General features: G+C 35.4%; 1 long non-coding RNA gene across 1 annotated transcript in view; it reads right to left on the bottom strand.

The window, feature by feature from the left end:
* LOC121069498 overlaps window positions 1–18,881 on the bottom strand; it is a 33,892-nt gene extending 15,011 nt beyond the window's left edge. The window contains exons 1-2 of the long non-coding RNA XR_005819458.1: window positions 18,801–18,881; window positions 5,056–5,192 (exon numbers count right to left, since the gene is read on the bottom strand). This is a non-coding gene — a long non-coding RNA (uncharacterized LOC121069498). The remainder of the gene's footprint in view (window positions 1–5,055; window positions 5,193–18,800) is intronic.
* Window positions 18,882–21,394: the final 2,513 nt, after the last annotated feature.

The following is a 21,394-nucleotide window of genomic DNA, read 5'->3' on the forward strand; positions in this document are numbered from 1 at the left end:
GTACATGGAGTGACACTGACTGAAGCAAGCATGCAAATTTCGCTAAGTTCTTTTGAAAAGAGGTAAGCCAGGAAGGGGGAACAACTTTCAAGGTTTTTGGCAGGAAATGAGGGACAAGAACTAATTCCCATGGCTGAATGGGATGGAACAACATAAATGTTTAGATTTTGGGGCAGCAGGTTATGAATTATTTCCCCTTCTGGACAGTTTTGCTACTTCTCTTATGTGAGGAAAGGAAATCCGCCAAGTTTATGGCATGGATATTTACATAATGGTAATCTGATTAACTGCTTAAAATGCATATGTGACAAAGAAGCTGCCAGTGACCCCACTTCAGACAGAAAATAAATAAAAAAGCATTTTTAGTTTTGTATGTGGGCTCCTGACTAGTTAAGAAAGCATATCTACTTATATTGCTGTACCATTTTCAGTTCGAGTTTTGTTTTTCTGGACAACATTGTTTTTATGATGTATTAGAAGTATATATTATATTTTTGGTATATATGGGAAACTGAAGCTTAGCTCCTCAACTCCTCACAGATATACTGAATGATATTCTTACATTATATTCAGTGAGGTTTTTGTTTTTTTGTTTGTTTGTTTTGGTGCTGCTATTTTTCACAGTTGATCATTGTACAGTGAAAAATACCTACATAATTTTTGGGTTGAACATATACCTCTATATTAATAGCTCCATCTTCTGTTTTTCTTGTGCATGGTCTGCAGGGGCTATATTTTGAAGAATGAGACAATTTATTGTATTTGTGATTCATAATGTTTCAGGAAAATTTCTATTGAAAATGAGCAGTAATACTCTATTCCTTCTTTCAGAAATGCCCTAAGGAATATAAATCTGTTACAATAGCTTCTGATTTTAATTTTGTTTCTCAGATAGTTTATCCAATGTTTCAGATGATATCCAACACAAATGCTCTCAAAATAGAGTTAAGCTATTGTTGCTTATAATTCTTGGATGCATTAAAGAAACAATAGGTCCAAAGATAGATGACAGAAGTTTAACAGAACTATACTATAGGCTAAACTGCTGGAAATAAATGTGCAAACTGTACAATTATCGAACAATTAACTTTTTGGACTGCATTGTGATCTACCCTCAGGGTAAAATAGACCAAAACACCTGTTAAATAGCATAAAATCTAATTTTACTTAATGGCCTTTATTTCCCTAATTTGCTTAGTTCTTGGGAAAAGCTGTGATCAGGAAAAATGTTTTATTCCCATTGTGGAGTGAAGTGCCAATTTGTTCCAGTTCCCTTCAGTGTGTATATTGCACTTATGCACAAAGTGAAATTAATTTGCAGATGAATGGTATAGCTCCAGGAAGTTGTTACACAAACTACAACATGCAAAATCTTTTGTGTGTGTTTGTGTGTGCTCCTCAAAGGCAAACTTTTGCTTTTATTGGGGTAGATTTTAACAATTTAGGCCAATAAAAGTCACAATTAATTACATTGAAACCATAGAAATTATTTTCTGAGTGTGCTGGAGTCTTTATCAGTTCTAAAATGTCTAAATTGAACAGAAAAGTCTTTTGCACACAAATTGGAAGATGTATAGAAGATTATTTCCATCTCAATTATAGATTTAATTTAGTTCATAATATATTAGAAACCAACTTTTCCAGTATACTTGGGTCCATCTGCAGTATTCATTATCTGAAAGTCTCATTAACAAGTTAAATGATCTTCCCTAAGGAAATCTTAAAGATCCCACCCACACAAATCTTGATTTCTATTTAACCTGAAGTAGCCCTGAGAGCCCAAATGTTACTTTTAAAATTCGATGACATTAGGACAGACTATGAAAAATAAGGATTTAAATTATTTTTCTAGGATGTTCTTTACTGTCTATTTGAAAATGTTAGAGTAAAAATGAAAAAAGGTATTCAAAGAAAAGAAACAAAGAGGTGGAGGCAGAAAGGGAAGAGTTTTTTAATGCCCCTTAAAGCTGCATGCAAGAAAAATGCATGTAAAGGCTACATTTTTCATAAAAGCACTGCTTCAGGGTAGAGGACCCAAAAGACAAAAAAAGAAAAACAGAAAAAAAGAAAGGGTTAATATTAAATCTGAACTAGTTCTATACCTAGAACCTGCTGGTTATGTGGATATTTGGTAACTATTTAGTGGCAACACAGAGGGCAACATGAAAATTAAGTCATAACATCTGGGCTCAAAATGTATAACACAGGGGTAAGACATAACTAACAGAAGTAAACAAATCACCTCTAAATGAGTCCCAAATCATTCATCTGTAATAACAATTAAGTTCAGTTCAGGGTTTATATTTCCCCACCCACCCACAAAGCCAACTTGAGATTATTTTTCTCCTTTTTTCAATACAATTACATTCTATATTAGTTGAATTATATTATCATATAGAAATAAACACTTACATTCCCTGGTGATGACAATAATTTTCTAGAGAACAAATAGTTTTTATTATTATATATATATATAATTAAAAAAAATCATCTTTGTTTATAATAATCAGCAATTAGTTCTGGCAGTATCCCTGTGGCTCCCCCGCCAGCTGGAAGGAGAAGCAATTATATAGTTGGCATTTCTTTTAGGACAGCAGCTTCAGAGTCACTGTACAAAAAAACACTTTTATCAGGGTTATTTAGATTTTTAAGAATTTTCTTTCTAGATTTTTATCAAGAAATCATTTTAATCCTTTGTGTCTCAGCCAAGGAATGAATGACACTTGCTAGTCAGAAGGTGTTGTTTCTATTGCAAGGTAACATATATGTTTAGAATAGAATTTCAGACTGCTTTAAAGAATTTACCGATAATTCCTAGTTAACTATGGAAGAGAGAGTTGGAAGAGGTTAGAGGCCTGACAAAAATTTATATGAGTAAGGATGTGTTATAACTTCTATTGGAAAAATATTGGAATGTTAGCCCATCTTACTATTGTATGCTTTAGTTGATATCAGCTTTGTAAGTAGTATTTTCTAGATGTAAGTTAAAAAGTACCAAGTATAAAAAGAAAAAAAGTTATGCTCTAAGAAAAAAGATAATGAGATAATATTAAAAAAGAACAACAACAACAAAACCTAGAACATTTTAACTGCTCTCATTATTAGCTGGCTGATTTCTTTTTGGCATCACAGTAGATCCTCAAGGAAAAACTGTGGGATGAGAACACATTATGATCTCTGGCATGGCAATGGGCAAAAATGTGATTGCTGAAAAGAAAGAATATTGTAAGAACAAATCCGACATTGGTATCTGGACCAAATAGTTGGAAGAACAGCCTAAGAGAAGTATAATACAAGGTTACAGAGAATTGGGAAAGATCCTGGGAAAAGTCTAAAAAGCATTATGCAGAGTAGAATGAAAAGAATATATAATGAATGAAGAATGATTCAAATGCTTAATAGGTAGTCAAAATTACTATAAGTTTAGTCAGAAATAACACTTAGGAGAAAGGTTGTAATACAACAACCATATTTTATATTGAGTAGAGAAGGAAGTGTTTTTGGGTGGAGCTGGAAAACAATTTAAGGGCATGTGTAAGTGAAGAGTTGGGGGGAATAATAATTGCATAATTAAAACTGAGCTTTACCTCTGCACATTGAGTTATATCCATATGCACAAAAAAAGAAATGGGTTTAACAGAATGTCATAGATTCTTAAGGCATCAGCTTGTAATGTAGGAGACAGCAGAAGAGAGGGAGAATAAAAAATATGTTGAAGACCATCAAACAGCAGAAAAGTTACATCTAAATCACTAGTAACAATCTAATCAATGTATTGGGAGCTGCAGCAGACCTAAAGAATGCTACATTTTAGTATAGACAATCCACCTAAGGTACCTGGATTCTCTATGTTACTTTTATAAGGTACATGGATTCTCTATGTTACCTTTACATTCTGTCTGCCTTTATGTAGTGATCTTTCCCTTTCATATGGCAACCCACTGCAGTTCTAGTGGCAGTTCACACTGATTACTTCACTCTGTGTGTCAAAAATCTGATTAATATCTTCAAGTTAATATATTTATTTATTTATTTTATATCCAGAGGGATGAAATTTTCAAAGTGTTTGAGTAACTTCAGAACTAAAAATTGTTTTTAAAATGATACAAAGACCAGATTAGGAGTTAGGCATATACATATCCTTACAAAACCATCCTGAGAAAGGGAAATCTCACAGGTATTTAATGGTACTTAACTTTTACATGGGATTAAGATCCTAAAACATGTAGATATCTTTGAATTTTTGGCCCACAAGCATACAACACAACACATACCACAGCAGGTAATTAAGCATAATCATTCAACATCTACCAATTCTTTAAGAAGACTGTGAGTCAACTGTGGTCCACATGCCATAAAAGAGTAACAGAACAGTTTTCTGTATGAATTAATAGATCCTGTCAGGCTCAGACAGAGCATTTCACACGTGGCTAAAATGCTTTCACAACGGAACTTAAAACCTAAAAGCAGGGTTTGATTGAACTTTGCAACCACACTTTGAAAGAATATCACATAAATGCTATACATAAATATGTAAATCCAGAATGGGGTATCTTCAAATTCTTCTTTTAGTGAAAATGGCTGAATATGAGCCAATAAAAAAGAGTAGAGGAACAGATCATATAGTTTACTGTTTTGATAATGGCTTTTGCCTTGCCTAATGCTCAGTGAAGAACTGTGCGCTGATTGGTATTTTTATATTGGTCAAACTTCCTAGTCAAAGTCTGGACTCAGCATCCTGATATGACTGCTTATCAGCTGGCATTCTGCAGCTTCAAAACAGATGAAGAATCATACAACCAGTTTTATAGCAATTTCCCTTTACCCTGTTTTCCTTTTTTTCCTTTTTTTTTTTTTTCTTTTTTTTCCTCCCCTTTCTTTTCTCACTCAAGTGTGTAGTAAGTCAATAGCTGATGGTCTTCTGACAAGGGCACAGCTTCTCCAGGTTTCCACAGGCATAATATGCACAGTATATAGCTTAGTTCATATATGCATAGCCCATACATAGGTCTTTGCTACAATGTGCCTAGAATAAGAGAAAAAATGAGAACAAACCCATTAATAGGTGCATAATCTTCTGCATCTTGTCCTCTCCTGTCCTTTGTAGCATAGGTCATTCAGCAAAGGTTTCATCCATAGACATCTTGAGTTGCCTTGAAACCATCATTCTGCCATTTATCATTAGACAGGCTCTACACAGTAATAAAAATTAAATTATTAATAATGCCAGAAACACCAGACCAATTAAAATTAGTGAGAAAACAAAGTGATTAGGCAAAGATTTAGTTTGCTTCAAAAAATCATTTAACAGTTTGGATGTTTAGCCACTGAAAATTAATATAGTCATTTGGATTTTTCAGAAATGGCCAAAAAATTGTCTGGGTAAAATCTAGGAAGCATTTTTTAAACTTCTGTTTCAAGACTTGTCTACAGCTGAGATGCAATAATTCATTCTACCAATGCACTTTCTGAATTCCTATCTTTTTGTTTTCTGTTGTTGTTTCCCTGTATTTCCTTGTTTGTTTTTGTTTTCCTATGATACAGATAAATGTCTTTAGAAAGCAAAGTATATCTCTTACTCTGTCTTTACTTTGTATTACCCTTTCACTTCTTCTATTTGTTTTTTTTCCTTTCCTCATTCGTGTCATGATCACTTGCTCTTCTAAGATGTCACTAATAGTCATAATTATTTTTTTTAATTCTTTCCCCTGTTATGTCTGCTGACTCATCTCCTTAGGTCAGTAGCTGTTTCTTTCATGTTTATGGTTTATGATAGACAGAGAAACAAAATTTCAGCATAGCTAAATACAAAATATTCATATTTAGAATATTTTACATTTAGAATATATTTAGAATATTTATATTAGAAAAAAAAAGTCATGCTTTATAAAATCATTTCAGCTCTGAAAAAAAAAAAAAAATTAATTGCTTTCTTAAACCCAGAGGAAGCTGAAAGAGGAGAGATCTTTAAATAAAAATTAATTTAAATCTGCATTTGGAGATAATTAATTTTACACAGCTCAATACAAATTAGCAATTTGTATTTCATGTCTACATCAAACCTGCTATGTAATAGAAAAGGGGAATGGATTTGTACTAGGCCATATTCTCTTGTCATGAGTATAGTATCTGAATGGCAGATAGTAGCGCAGTAAGTAAAACATCAAAGGAAAGTACTGTCTTAACCCCTTTATTAAAAAAAAAAAAAAAAGGCTGAAATCTACAAGGTGGGGGGGAAGGGGGAATGTGGTCTGAATTTTACTTCTAACAAAGTATTGGCTACACACTGATAGGAATAAATTTGACACCTGGCAGCAAAAGCATCTGCTGAGATCTACTTGAGGTTTTATAAATCTATCTTGTGGCACAACTTTGCTATACCAGACTAACATAATAAAACAAAAAGCTAGAATTCTGACATTAAAGTTAATTAGTAAGTAGAGTGACGTTTGGGAGAGAGGCCCAGATGAAATCAACCGCATGGTTAAAAAGTTTCTAAATACATAAAGGAACTAAAAAGTAAGTAATGTAATAACAACAGTTCTTTCAAGTTTTAGGAAAAAAATAAGATCACTATCAAGTATACTTCATACCTTTTGAAGGCAAGTAAAAGTCAGTAATTTTTCTCAAGTTTGTATAAAATATCAGTCCCTGCTGGACTGTAGTAAACACAGTGACCGCTTTAATAACCTTTTAGCCTTTCATCTCATTTCTTCATGGACAGCTATATAAAAACACTTAGATTCAACTAATGATTACTTTTCCCCAAAACAATTTAAAGGACCATCTGGATGTTCTCTAAATAGAATAGAATAGAGCAAGATGCAGCACTGTGAGAAACATACCAGAATGCAAAAGGGCTTAAATTATTAAAGAATAGCATCCATCTTCTGAAAGATAGTGAGAAAAATACCAGTGTTTTCACCTTTAAAATCTTCCCTGAATCCTACACCCACATTGCCACCCTGTTCTAAGATCACTCTCAGGTAACATTCCCAGTCATTTTTAAAAGCTTTTCAGCTTCAGTACAATCTTCCTGGAAGACCTAAGAAGATAAAGCTTCTGTTTTATGTCCATAATTCTCAGAGGTTCTCATATACTTTGCTAATAACTATATTCACTAGGGGATATTATAGGTTCACCTCTCACGATTCTTCTGAAAAGGAAAAATGCACCCAAGGCTTATGTCATTGTCCTAAGAATAGTTCAGAACTGTTCTTAGGAAAGCATTAAACTGATTGCAGTCTGTGCTAACTGATGATGAAAATAAAACAAAATTCAGCCCAGAGAGTTGACTCAACAACGTATCTCATTATTTAAATATTTTCTAAATCTGTTGATCAAAATCTTGGTATGACCAACTGAGGAGTTTAATGTTGGAATAAAAGCCTGTTCCACAGTTGCATCTTTCATCTACAATGATAAAACTTGAGTAGACAGCTGGAAGAGAAGCAGACTTAAAGCTTTTTGGGTCAGCCACAGAGAGAAAGGCATGCTGACACACAAAGCATTAGCACTTAGGGGTAAACTTGCTTATTGTAAAAGTACTAATATATTAAGTTAGCATAAGAGTTCTTTTATTGGGAAGCACATGCTCTCATAAGTAATTTCTTGGAAGGAACATAAGTAAATATTCAACATTTTAACTATTGCTCAGTCTATAGCAATGAAAATGAAGAGAATGACTAAAGAATGATCTCTAAGAACAAAGCAAAACTAAAGCAGGAATATTGGCCATTCATTTCCAAAATTACTGCTCTTCAAGGAGATATATTTTAGAAAGCTGTTTACAGAAACTGCACCATTTTTTCTTCCTGTGCTGATCTATAGAGATTTTATTCAAAATATGCAAAACAAGAAAGAAGATCAGATCAAAATCTAGAATGTTTCTTTCACATCAACTTCATATTTTCTGTTTGTAACATTAAATCTCTCTTCACCATATATTCATTCTCAATCTCTCTCTAAGCCCTAGTGCAGATGGGCTAGAATTTCAGAAGCCAGTAATAACATGTATCTTTAGAAATAGGATTGAACTCTTGAAGTTCAACAAGGCCAAGTGCAATGTCCTGCACCTGGGTTGAGGAAATCCCAAGTGTAAATGTAGGCTGGGTGGAGAATGGATTGAGAGCAGCCCTGAGGAGGACTTGGGGGTGTTGTTTGAGGAGAAGCTTGTCATGAACTGGCAATGTGCACTTGCAGCCCAGAAAGCCAACTCTATTAAAAGAAAGCCAACTGCAACAAAAGAAACATGACCAGCAGGTCAAGGGAGATGATTGTTCCCATCTACTCTGCTCTTGTGAGACCACACCTGGAGCACTGTGCTCAGCTCTGGGACCCCCAGCATGAGGATATGGACCTGTTGGAGTGAGTCCAGAGAAGACCTACAACACTTCTACCATGAAGACAGGCTGAGAGAGCAGGTGTTGTTCAGTCTGGAGAAGAGAAGGCTCCAAGGAGACCTTATAGTGGCCTTCCAGTACCTAAAGGGGACCTACAAAAAAAGCTGGAGAGGGACTCTTTAACAGGGAGTGCAGAGATAGGACAAGAGGTCATGGCTTTAAACTCTAAAAGGGTAGATTTAGATTAGATATTAGGTAGAAATTCTTTACTGAGAGGGTGGTGAGGCATTGGAACAGGTTGCCCAGAAGTTGTGGATGCCCAGTCCCTGGAAGTGTTTAAGGCCAAGCTTGATTGGGCTTTGAGCAGCCTGGCATAGTGGAAGGTGTCCCTGCCCATGGTGGGGGGGTGGAACCAGGTAATCTTTTCAGTCCCTTCCAACCCAAACCATTCTATGATTCTGTGATTCTGTGATTCTGTGATTCTAGGAATGAGGTCCTTCGCTCTTCTATTTATGACAGATTTTGTTAAAAGATAGATATACCTTTGTCTAGACACTGACTTCTGGTCTCTTTTGTTTATTTGTTTATTCTTTTGCTTGTTTGTTTTCCCATATTATATTTATTATTGATTGGAAATATAATGTTTTTAATAACAAATAAATCATTGCAATCCTAAAGTCAACAACTGACAGAAATGAACCAGTACAACACAATGAATATATGAATAACAATTGGAGCCCGTATGTACAGTTATATTCTCTTACAAGATCAAGCTCAGGAAATGTGTGATTGCATCTCTCCAAGAATGTCTGAGCCATCTCAGCAGCAATTTCTAGAACTATTTCTAAGTACCAAGGTAGTGAAAGCATAGAAACTGCCTCCAGAATTGACTTCAAATTTCTGTGTGAGTGTGCATATATGTGTGCACATGTGCTTTTTCCAGCCACTCAAATTCTGAAGTCAACTTCTCTGAAGTCAATTTAGAGAGATCACTGTGGAACTTGAGGCTAATCATACACAGTTTTGTCTTGTTTTGTTTTGTTTTGTTTTGTTCCTGTAGAGTACTTAACATACTTTCCCCAAATTCTTCTTTATTCCTATGTCCCTAATAAAATGTATTATTTATGAATGAATATGATGGTGCTTTAAGATAAAACTAATAGGATTTAGCCTTATTATTTGATATTCCATTGTCATTTTAATTCACTCTTACTGACTTTTTGAAGCTTTTTTTTTTTTACACCATGCTTTTTGAGCAATAGCATTACCATTAATCTTTTAAAATTTACTCCATATTTACCTTCCACAGTATTTGATATTTCTCCATATTACCCCATATTACTCCATATTTACCATCTGCAGTATTTGATTATTTCACAGTATATATATATATAACCATATGTAATAGTTACTGTACTTATCGGGATCTGCTTAGAATTGCAAAGTATGCAAAGATTTTTTGGCAGTTTACTAATTTTAAAATTTCCCAATAAGATAGAGAAAAATAGAGAAAGAAAAACAGCTACTGTGCCAGTTTCAGTGCATTGAGTTAATTTTCACTGAAGTTATCTTAAGGAAATTATCTGGACTTGCTCAAAATATTCAAAGTAATTAATAGCACAGTTTGTTATGATCTGAATGTTGTGAAAAGCCATTCAGGGCCATAGCAAGAATAGAGAGAAAAAATGATTTGACCATAATATTTCAAGAAGTGTGTCTTTCAGGTGGAATACTGCAATTAGAGGATAACCCTAAAAGTCTTGGTAATGACCCATGCTCAAAGCCACCTTTCCTCAGCCAAAATTCAAACTGATTTTAAAAGTGAAGATTTGACTCACAAATCACTTGTCTTACTTCTTGTCTTAATCACTATGGTACTTAAAAAGCAAACAAACAAGCAACAATAACAAAACAAACAAACAAAAAGAGAGGCTGGGTTTTCTGGCCTCAGTTGCACCAAAAATATCTCAAAGCAAACCGGAGAAGTGTTAATATTGCTCACATGCATGTCCATACATCTAATTCATTCATAGATGTAACTATAAAAACTTCAGTGATCCTTGGCCAGATACAGGTCCTTTTCAAGAGGAAATTTAAGGCCATTTATGCACTCTGCTTAAAACTTTTTTTTAACATCACATCCAGTCAGTGACAAAACAAAACCTCACCCTCCTTAGGCAAGGCAGTTCAACAAGCTCAACTGATGACCTACACACCCTTGTTTGTGAGGCATCTTAATTACCAGTTCTACCCCATCTCTCCCAAATCCTGCTGGAGTTTGTATGCTCTATCACAACTTCATTAATTCATATGCTCTAAATATTTCTCTAACAGCATAACAATACATTCTCACATGATAAGAAAAACATTTCCTAGTTGTACCACCAGCAAGCAACAAAAGGGCATTCAGTGCTAGGACAAATCTCACACTAAGTCAGTTGACCTAGTTCACAAAATACAGGTCTGAAAAGGTCAACATAAAGTTCAGCTAAAAAAATTTAAGTTCTTCAGCAGTGCATAGATTTGGTCTTGCCCTTTGCCTCTACAGTCAGCAGCCAAAGACTCATACTCTTTCTCTTTACAGAATCTGGATATCAAATCTTAGACAATGGTATGGGGAAATTAAATGGCATGGGGAAAAAAAAGGGACTGGGAGACAGGCTTCTATGTGGACATTTCTAATTCCCAATAAACTTTCTGAAAAAGATCTTAGGCTGGGTGCAACTGTCCCTATATTCCAGTACTTCTTATGGTAAATCCCTTACCTTTCAGATTTCAGGTGAAATTAACTCCAGCAGCATCAATCTTCGTGATAAACTAAATTTCCACTTCATTACGAGGAAGCTATGCCTTTTTCATACTTCAGACAGACATGGTTTTATATCATTATAATTGCATTTTTGAAAGTTTGTATTTATTATGACCATTTCGAATAAAACTTTGCTTCTGAATCTGTTCCTACATAGATCAAGAGCAATTCCCCATTTGTAATTTCTTGTATGAATCTGGTATTTTAATTTTGTGCTATGTTAGTTGACATTAGGGCAATAGGGTCTTTGTACTCAAATTAGAAAAAGTTCAAAGATGTCTTTAATATTGCTTAATGGAAACATCAATTCATTTTTGTAAGATTTAAATTATATTGAAATTTGATTTTAAAGTTTTTTTTTTTTTTGATCTGCAATTTATTCTACTGTCAGAAATCGAGAATAATCCCATGAAATGAGTACAAACCTACTTATACATAGATACATATGGAATATATGAATATATATGAAGCCTAGTTTCAAATAATTTCACTGCATCCTCCAAGTTGCAGTGGACTGTTGAGTAAATCAGTCCCCTGCTGGAGCTCTTACATGTTGAAGAGAAAAAAAAAAATAGTTTCAATAGTAAAAGATATAAGCCAAACAGACTCAATGTTGGGAAATCCTAAATAAACCAGGGACAGTCTCTGAGTGAGAGAGCTTGTGCTCCTGGTAAACAGGTTACAAATACCATGCTAAGAATAAGCCTATTTTTTTGCTACATTGCAGTAACCTGAAAGAGATTGAAAGAGTTCAAGAAGCATTTGGAAAATGCTCTCAGAGATACAGGTTGATTATTGGGTGGTCCTGTGTGGAACCAGGAGTTGGGCTTGATGATCCTTGAGGATCCCTTCCAAATCAGGATATTTTATTCTACGAATCTATGATTCCATGATTCTAGTTTTTGATCTTTGTGATAAGGTTTCATGGTAAGTATGGTAAGCATGAAATTACATAAGCACAGATCATTTACTTGCTACAATATTTAGGATTTTTCTTTTTTCTCTTCTTTCTCTTCTCTTCTCTTCTCTTCTCTTCTCTTCTCTTCTCTTCTCTTCTCTTCTCTTCTCTTCTCTTCTCTTCTCTTCTCTTCTCTTCTCTTCTCTTCCTCTTCTCTTCTCTTCTCTTCTCTTCTCTTCTCTTCTCTTCTCTTCTCTTCTCTTCTCTTTTCTTTTCTTTTCTTTTCTTTTCTTTTCTTTTCTTTTCTTTTCTTGCTTTCTGTGCAATTTTAAACAGCTATCTCTTTATATTCTGGAGTGCATTCAGAAGAGTGTTGCCAGCAGGTCAAGGGAGGTGATCCTCCCCCTCTATTCAGCCTTGGTGAGGTCATACCTGGAGAATTGTGTCCAGTTCTGGGCTCCCCAGCACGGGAGGGAAATAGAACTACTGGAGTGAGTTCAGAGGAGGGCTATGAAGATTAGAGGAGTGGGGCACCTGTTGTATGAGGACAGGCTGAGAGAACTGGGCCTGTTTAGCCTGGAAAAGAGAAGACTAAGGGGAGACCTCATCGATGTTTATAATTATCTGAGGGGATGGTGTCGAGAAGATGGAGACGGTCTCTATTTGCCCTGTGCCCAGCAACAGGACAAGAGGCAACGGGCACAAACTGAAGCACAGGAAGTTCTGGCTGAATATGAGAGGGCACTTCTTTACTGTGAGGGTAACTGAGCACTGGAAGAGGTTGCCCAGAGAGGTTATGGAGTCTTCTTCTCTGGAGTTACTCAAAATGGGTCTGGATGCCATCTTGTTCAATGTGCTCTAGGTGATCCTGCAAGGCAGGGGGTTGGACTAGATGATCTTCATAGGTCCCTTCCAACCTCGGCCATTCTGTGATTCTGTGATTCTGTATCTAACATATACTCTGACAGTAAAACATAAGTTGCCCTGAAAGTCTTCTCCCTGCAAATTTTGCTCTAGTAATAATGAAACAAAACAGTAGTTTATTTCACTTTGTGCGATGAAGTGGCTTTGTGGAAGCATAGTTGTATTGTGGTTTCTAGAAAGACAGGGTCAGTCTTTAAGAGTTAACAAGCATAATCAACATGTTTATTACTGTAACAGATTAATGAAAAAACTCTTTGCCATAACAAAATGACATTTAATCTCATCCTCTGTTAATTTGTAAAATACCTATAAAAATGGCTTCTAAATGTAAGACTGTGAAGATCAATGCTATTATAAGCAGCATAGACCAACTATCAACAAATATCTTATTCTACAGAAAACTGCTTTTGATTTGATTGTATACTGAAAATTAAAATCTAATTTCTGATTTTGCCTATGCTTTAAAATGATACTTCCGTATGTGTTATGAATATCTTTTGTTTGGCATTACAATACAATAACAAAATTATGTTAACCAAACAATGTTATAAAATAGAAGTGATAAAATTAAATAAAACCTATCATAAATTATGCATACACACACGCTTACTCACACATCCCAGTATAGGTCCATAGTAGTTCACAGAACATGTAATGTACAGAATAAGCAATTCATAATTGCCTAAATAATGTTTTTGAACTACATACTTAGACAAAGAATATAAAAGAGAACTAAGGAAGAATTTTGTACCCAGCACTAATTTTTAAAGTAAAATATTTTTCTACATTTTACTTATTCTGGAGATTAGTCATTTTCTTCTCGGTAATGCATTTTGTTTCTTCTTCTGTTTACAGACTACGAAAAAATGTGTTCCTGTTTGAATTTCTGAAATCTTTTAATAACTATGCAGTAATAAACAAAGTTAACATATTGGAGTATATATTATGGAGTATTTGTGACAACTATCATTTGAAATATTCTCTGTTGGTACTGTAGTGGTTGGTTAGCTGAGATAGACAGCATTACTTCTAGGCTTACTCTGGATGACTTTCAGAAATTTCAGAACAATTATGTGAACATTTGAGGATAACCTCTGTGTGTATACCCATGTGTGAACTCACACAGTGGAAATGTTGCTTTTTCATAGTCATTCCCATGACCAGAATGTGATTCACATCTTACCATTTTCAAGAGAAAGGTTACCAGAATAAGTAGTTGCTGTTTAAGCAATTGTGATGTTTTGGTATCTTTGTAATACACTCAAATTCAACTTAATTTACAAGCAGCTGCCAATTTTCCTTCTCTACCTATGCTGGCTGTCTAAGCTATGCTACAAAGAGAGTTTTTTTTTCTTTTTTTTTTCCTTTTTTTTTTTTTTTCTGAAATTATATCTGAAAATGTATCTTTGTGTGTGTGCATGTGTGTGTGTGTGTAAAATTAATGAATTTAAAAAAGAATGCAAAAATGCATTTTATCTTGATAATCAGAAGCAATTCTTTAAGTTGGAAACAAAAGTCAAAGTTTCCATCCTCAAATGGCTACTTCACAACCTGTGCCTTTTTCCCTGAGTTTGGCAGTGCTTTTGGTATTGCTCTGTCATTTTCTAGGCAAGAAGACAGGAGCACAGCTTACATTTAGCATGAAATTCAAACCAGCAGAAAAGCACAGACTGTGCAAAGTAAGGTTCAAGAGGGTGGTAATTAACATAGCTGGATAGGGTTGATCTGTATGTAACAGGAAATTTTCTTTTAATGGAGACATAGAAGTTACAGTAGCCCACCTTGACAGTTGTGGGTTTTTCTTTCTTCCTTTCTTTCTTTTCCTTCCTTCCTTCCTTCCTTCCTTCCTTCCTTCCTTCCTTCCTTCCTTCCTTCCTTCCTTCCTTCCCTCCTTCCTTCCTTCCTTCCCTCCTCCCTCCCTCCCTCCCTTCCTTCCTTCCTTCCTCCCTCCCTCCCTTCCTCCCTTCCTCCCTTCCTCCCTCCCGTCCTTACTTCCTTCCTTCCTTCCTTCCTCCCTTCATCGCTTCCTTCCTTCCTTCCTTCCTTCCTTCCTTCCTTCCTTCCGTCCTTCCTTCCTTCCTTCCTTCCTTCCTTCCTTCCTTCCTTCAATCCTTCCTTCCTTCCTTCCTTCCTTCCTTCCTTCCCTCCTTCCCTCCTCCCTCTCTCCCTCCCTCCCTCCCTCCCTCCCTCCCTTCCTCCCTTCCTTCCTCCCTTCATCCCAAATTAGAATTCTGTGAAGGTGTTCTTATGGTGACTGCTCTTTCTCTTAAGATTGGAGACCTTTCCTCTGCTCCCAAAACTAAGTGCATGCAGTAGCATTCTCTTCATGTTAAAAGACCATATCTGCCAACCAGAGCACATGATAGCGAGTGTGTATTAATGACAGACACTAAACACAGAACTATACAGTGAGGACAAGCAGAGGACTGAGACTGCTCTGAAATGCATCAAGGACTAAATATTATGAACCTAGCATTCCTAAAGGATTCTGGAAAATGTTTAGTATCACATTGGATCTTTGAAATCTGATTCTTGAGATAGGGCTCAAGACTAACAAGCTGAATGGCTTGATCTAATTGTGCTACCGTATGTAGCAGAACCTCAGGTACGAACGAGTTATCATTGTATCATCATCCTGGATTGGAAATAAGTACTATACTCCTTAATAAGTTCAATGGGAAGGACAACAGAAAAGTCTTTTTGGGAATCCATTAGTTTAAGCTCAAGCATAAACTCTAGCCCCAAGATAACTTGAACATATAAGCTAGTGGTTTCATTTGTTTGTTTGTTTTTCCAAGAAGGTCTGAAGTATCAGGGAGGATTTCCATCAGCACAGACAGAACTCACTTGAAACTGAAATCCAAAACTGGGTCAGAAAAGTCCTAAGAGGCTGCAGTTCAATATTGTAGCTGATATTCTATCATCTCTTCTTTTGTAGAGCTAGCAAAACTCAGTTTTTTTGTGAGTCATTCTATTCAGGATGAGAAAATGATGATTCAGTCAGGCATTACTCTCTTGATGAAGTCCTCTTTACAAATAAAGCTTTGATTCACTGAACACAGCATAAATCAAACAGTAAAGCAAGTTTTGTTTACTGCTCCAAGACCTTTTTAGGCAGCATGCACCTAAAAACCCTTTAGCTTCCTTTTTACCTTAGGGCAAAATGTAGTTTTGCTACCTGTCTCATTCTGAGAAAACCACACCCAATCAGCCTGTAAGTTTTGCACTCCCATTTTCCAGGAGGTTTTCTTTATGCCCAGGTACAACAGCTGAGGCAAACTGTAAGCAAAAACCTTGATTTAATTTAGTACATGGCAATAAAAGCATGACTAAGGAAGGGAATGCACTTCAATGCACATTAGTTTGACTTTGCCATTTAACCAGTACTTCTTGATTTTATGACTTCAGGCAAAACACTGGCCAGAAATGTATCTTCACTCGCCTTTTTTTTTTTTTTTTGGATGGAGCTGTGTGTTTGGGATGGAGCTAGTCAGTGGTTTTATCATATTCTTACTTAGATGAAAGGTGATTATTAAGGCTGTCAGGCTAAGTGAGGTCTAACCTAAGCATAGTAAGGATGAACAATGATTTGGCAGCAGATAGCTAATTAACACTAAAGAGTATTTTCTTGTACATAAGCTGGCGCTCATTTCTTCCTGAAGAAATTTCTCTGTCTGTGTCAAGGCACTTTTCTTGCATGTTCTAATCAAGAGGCCTGAGGATCAATAGAGCACTGATATCCCTTGTTTATATGTGGGATGTGAAATTTACTTCAGTATGACAGATTTCACATTTGTTTTCATTTTACAAGTATTTATAAATATTCTGTTTGTTTTTGTTCTATAAATTCTAAGACATTACACTCTAGGAAAAAAGCTAACACCTTCCCTCACTACAGGGTATAGTCTTAATAAACTGTTTTTGTGGCTACTGGAAAATTCAGCTTCACTTATGTATTTAGTCACTTACAAAAGCAACCCTCTTCTTTGAATACTACATGTCCTTGAATTTAATAGTTTGAATTATAATTTTCTTTGGAGGAAACCATTCATTCTCAGTTCAGATGGAAAGATTGATGGCTGATAGAAGTCAGAAAATAAATTAAAAAATGAACCAAGTTAAATTATCAGTGGAGAAACAATAATATATGAAAAACAATAAAAAAGTTTACTGAGCTGCTTGCTAAACAGACAACTTGTTTTTCAAGTGATTACTAAAGACCAGAAGTATCAGTGTTACTAGAGTAATATAAATCAATGAACTAAAAAAATTAACAGCTTTCTCATTAAGTCTGTCTTTAAACACACACCTTTAAAAATCAACATGTCCCAAATCTAGATCGATGTCTTTCTCTGTAACTGGTAAATACTAAGTGTTGTACACAGATTCTTCAAAAAATTATGTGATGCTATTACTCAGTCCTATAGAGTCACACTGCCTGTAGCACATGACAGGAGCATGACTCATAACCTCATTATTCCCTGTAACTTCTGATTTCTGTTCTTTCATGGCTTTGTTGAAAATCACTTCCTTACTGCTGTGATTCTATGTGTCTTCTTATTCCTCCATATCCAAATTTCCTATTCCAGGAATGCCATCTCTCCATATAATTCATTTCCATGCAGATTTTTTTCCTCCTTTTAGGAAGGATCCAGTTCCCTCCTTATCAAAGGGCCTCTGTTCAACAGTGTTCCCAGATATTTCCATCTCATAAATTCTCTACACTATATCAAATATAACTGTACTTGCATTTAATATCCCATCTAGCCAGGAGCTCAAAATACCTTCAATTTCAGCATGTTTTATTACTGAAACACAGTGTTTTCCCGTTCTTACTAATACTCATAATGCTGCATGCCTCACCCTCATTCTCCCCTTCATACTTCTGTCCAATAGAGTTATTTTGTTTTGTTGTCATGTTAACATCCCTGATTCCTTTCTACCTCTTCAAACACATACTTTTCTGTCCTCTGTTATTATTTTGCTGTTATATCTGGGAAAGCTATTCATGGTGTTCCAATTTTGAACCATAATAGGAGGAGATGCTAAAATAAGACAAAGGAAAGGAAGGTACTGAATGACTAATGACATTACCAAAGCATTAAAATGTTCTGAGTTGTGGAATATTTGCATTAGTCAGATTATTTGCACATATTATTTCTCAAAACAAAATAAACCAATTGTATGCTCCAGCACCATTGGCATCATGTGTACGAACAGACAGGTGAATCAGCCTGTTATAGATGCAGTTAAATTTGACTCAGATTGTTACTTGCTTTGCATGTTGTAGTTCTTACACTAAACAGCAAAAAATAAGATATTGTATGTTGAAGTTTTAGTATGCCATTTTCTCCTATTTCAAGCTCAGGCAATATAGCTTTCCTATATAGATCACAGCAATGAGTCCTATAATGTCAGTGAAGCAAAAAACATACAGATGCCATTAGAAGACAACCAATCTATGCAGAGCCAATAAAGTAGCAATTAGGTAACTTACATCTGCATAAGCTAAAATAGGGGAGAGGAGTTAATTAGAAAATCTTATGTCTGCCTGTTCACTTAAGGAAATTGCCTTACTACATCCTTCTTCCTTGTACCCCAGAATCCATCTACGAGAACACATGCAGAGGAGAAGGAAACAGCTAAATTAACTCTTAAATACTTTTAAATTGCTAGAAACTTACCTAGTGTCTAAGCATCTTTTGAGAGAGAGAGGGAGAGAGAGAGATCACGATGAAACTGTGCTGCTGCTCAAGGATTCTTAAATAAATGTCTCACTGATGCTAGCAAAGTGATAAAATATTTTATACATGCATAATCTATTCACCTCTTATACCAGGCTCTCTGACTGGGAAGACAGACAAAGAAGAACTGCATGTCACTTTCCAGTGTTCCTGTTACAAAAGTCTAAACTCAGCACAACCACAAAATTTTTGAATGCTTTCTCCCATTCCCTGCTCAAAAAGAAAAGGAATGTCCATTGGACTTTGAAAATTATATGCTCTGAAACCACCAACATTTTTTTTTCCTAGCAATTTATTAGCTTAGTGGTAAAGCCCTTCATGTCTTTTGTATTTCAAACTGAATTTTCAAGTGAGAATGAACTCATGAGCTGAAGTCCACAGCATTAGCAAAGTTCATAGCCAGAGCTTGACTGTCATTCAAAAGATGTCCTTCCTTTGCTTTTCATCTTCCATTCTCCTTAATGATGGTGTATTATGAATTACATCCTGCATAGTAAATAACATAATTTCTGTAATTTTTATATAGGTCTTAACTTTAGTTTCCCTTCCATAGATAGAGCAATTTTATTTTAAATTCCTTGAGGAAGAATTAAAACAAAGTTAGTTTGGGGGCACATTAAAAATATCTGAGACACTGAAACACAAATAATAATAAAGATACTTTCAAGCAAATAAAAGTGTTTTTTATTTGTTTGTTCGTTTTTCAAATGATGAAGGGCTATAATAATGGAGACGTGGAAAAGTGAGCAGCACATTTTTTTTTTTTTTTTTTTTACATAATCTTGTTAAACGTATTTTGGTTCTCCAAACCAAAACTAATGAAACTTCAGATACAGTTCTAACAGTACATGAACACCATTAATTCACTGAGGTGAAGAGAAAATAATTATCTTATATATGATTGTTCTCTTGCTTATTATAACAATTACTTATAGAATTTTCCTCATTTACTGTTTAAATTTCCTTAGTTATTTTTTTCCAATTTTCTCAAAGATGAAACTCCATCTGCATATTTTTTCAAATATATTTTTTGGGTGAGGTTACACTGTTTCAGTGAAGAGCACAGACCACGTACTCTTTAGTTGGATCCCCTAGCATTTAAAGCAAGTCAGATTCAACTGTATTTCCACAGAAGCCCAGGCCCTGTTCCCTGCTGCTCCTTGCTGCCTTATTATTACTTGACAGCTCATCTCCCTGGGGGAACTGTGAATATTTTGCCAACAGCCATCCCAACCATTGTCTCCAGACAAAAGAAAGTGGGGTCCTTGCTGCATACGATATGAATTCAAATCTTTGGAATTTCTCAGGAGATTAGCACTTAAGGAGAGAGAGATAGAGAGTGGGTTTTTTTTTTCGGGGGGAAAAAAAGTTACCTAAAGCTTTTTGCTCCAGGTACTGAGTCCTTCAGTATTTTATTTTATTTTATTTTTCCCACTAAGAGGTTAGATTTGGGCAAGTGTGGAAGAAAAGACAGGTGCTCTGTCTTTGTCTTGGTGGAGTGTATGATATGGCCTTGCTTTTCAAATACCTTAAATGGACCCTTCCTCCTCTGAAAAGATTAATTTTGTTCAAGTGTACCTTATAAGTATTACTTCCTACTGGCTCTGCCAGATTTTTATGTGGTTTTGCAGTAGCTTCATAGCTTAAATTGCTTAACTATTCTTACATTAATTGGCAATTTTCTGTGGTCAGAATAATATACTTAAACACTGTTATATTTGTCCTGAGATGAAATACAGGAAATTTTATAGTGGCAATGACGCAAAATCAGCAGGTGTGATTATCATGATAACTACACCCCTGGGTGCTTAGAAGCACATGGCTGCATCTGGTCCATAGTTATCTCTCCAGGGGTGAGATTATTTCATGATAACCGCACCGCCCTAATGGCCCATTGCTTAAGTAGTATTCATGACCCTTATACAGAATCCTGCCCTTATTGAACAGAGAGTTTCTCCCCCATCCCAGCTGTCTCCACTTTAATGTTTTTACTATAATTCTTTCTTTGTTCATTTTTGTTCATTAATGAGGTGCTTTTAATTTAAATGCAGAGTGCATTGTCTTTAATAGCAGAATTGCAGATGAATAAAATGGATTCTAAAAACTAAAAAACAACAATTTATCTAGATTCCAGGTACAGAATAGCAGATTTTGTGTTACGCATCTGGTGGAACCAGATCAGCATTATTTGCTGTGAAAGTCTCAGTTCCAGAATATGGAATTTTTCCAGTACTCTGAAGAAAGAATGATTACTTTGTCATTGCATTATTGCTAGAGGAGGTGTAAATAAAGAAAAGAGAGCAGGGACAAGAACATCTTCTCTTTTTTCACCTCATAATCATTGGCAAGCATTCGCAAGCAGTGTGATCAGAGCTCTAAATTGTGGCAGAGGCAGAACTCCAGAACTCACGGAACTGAGGGCTGGGCAATGCAGGTACAAGTTCATTGTCACTTGCAATTCCTGTCATCATTAGACTCATGGTATATATAAGTTGTGGAGGAACTCTATTCCTAAATGTCTATGTCCCATCTCACCTAATTAAGCCTGGCTAATAGTGTGCAATAGTAAACACTGCGTAACCAGTGAATACAAAAAGAAAACAAGTCCTACAGCTGAAGGAAATATTTTTTGTACTTCACATATTAAATTCTTTTGCCACTTCCCTTTAAAGGTTAA

This window comes from Cygnus olor, chromosome 4, assembly GCF_009769625.2.
Source record: "Cygnus olor isolate bCygOlo1 chromosome 4, bCygOlo1.pri.v2, whole genome shotgun sequence".
Lineage (NCBI taxonomy): Eukaryota > Metazoa > Chordata > Aves > Anseriformes > Anatidae > Cygnus > Cygnus olor.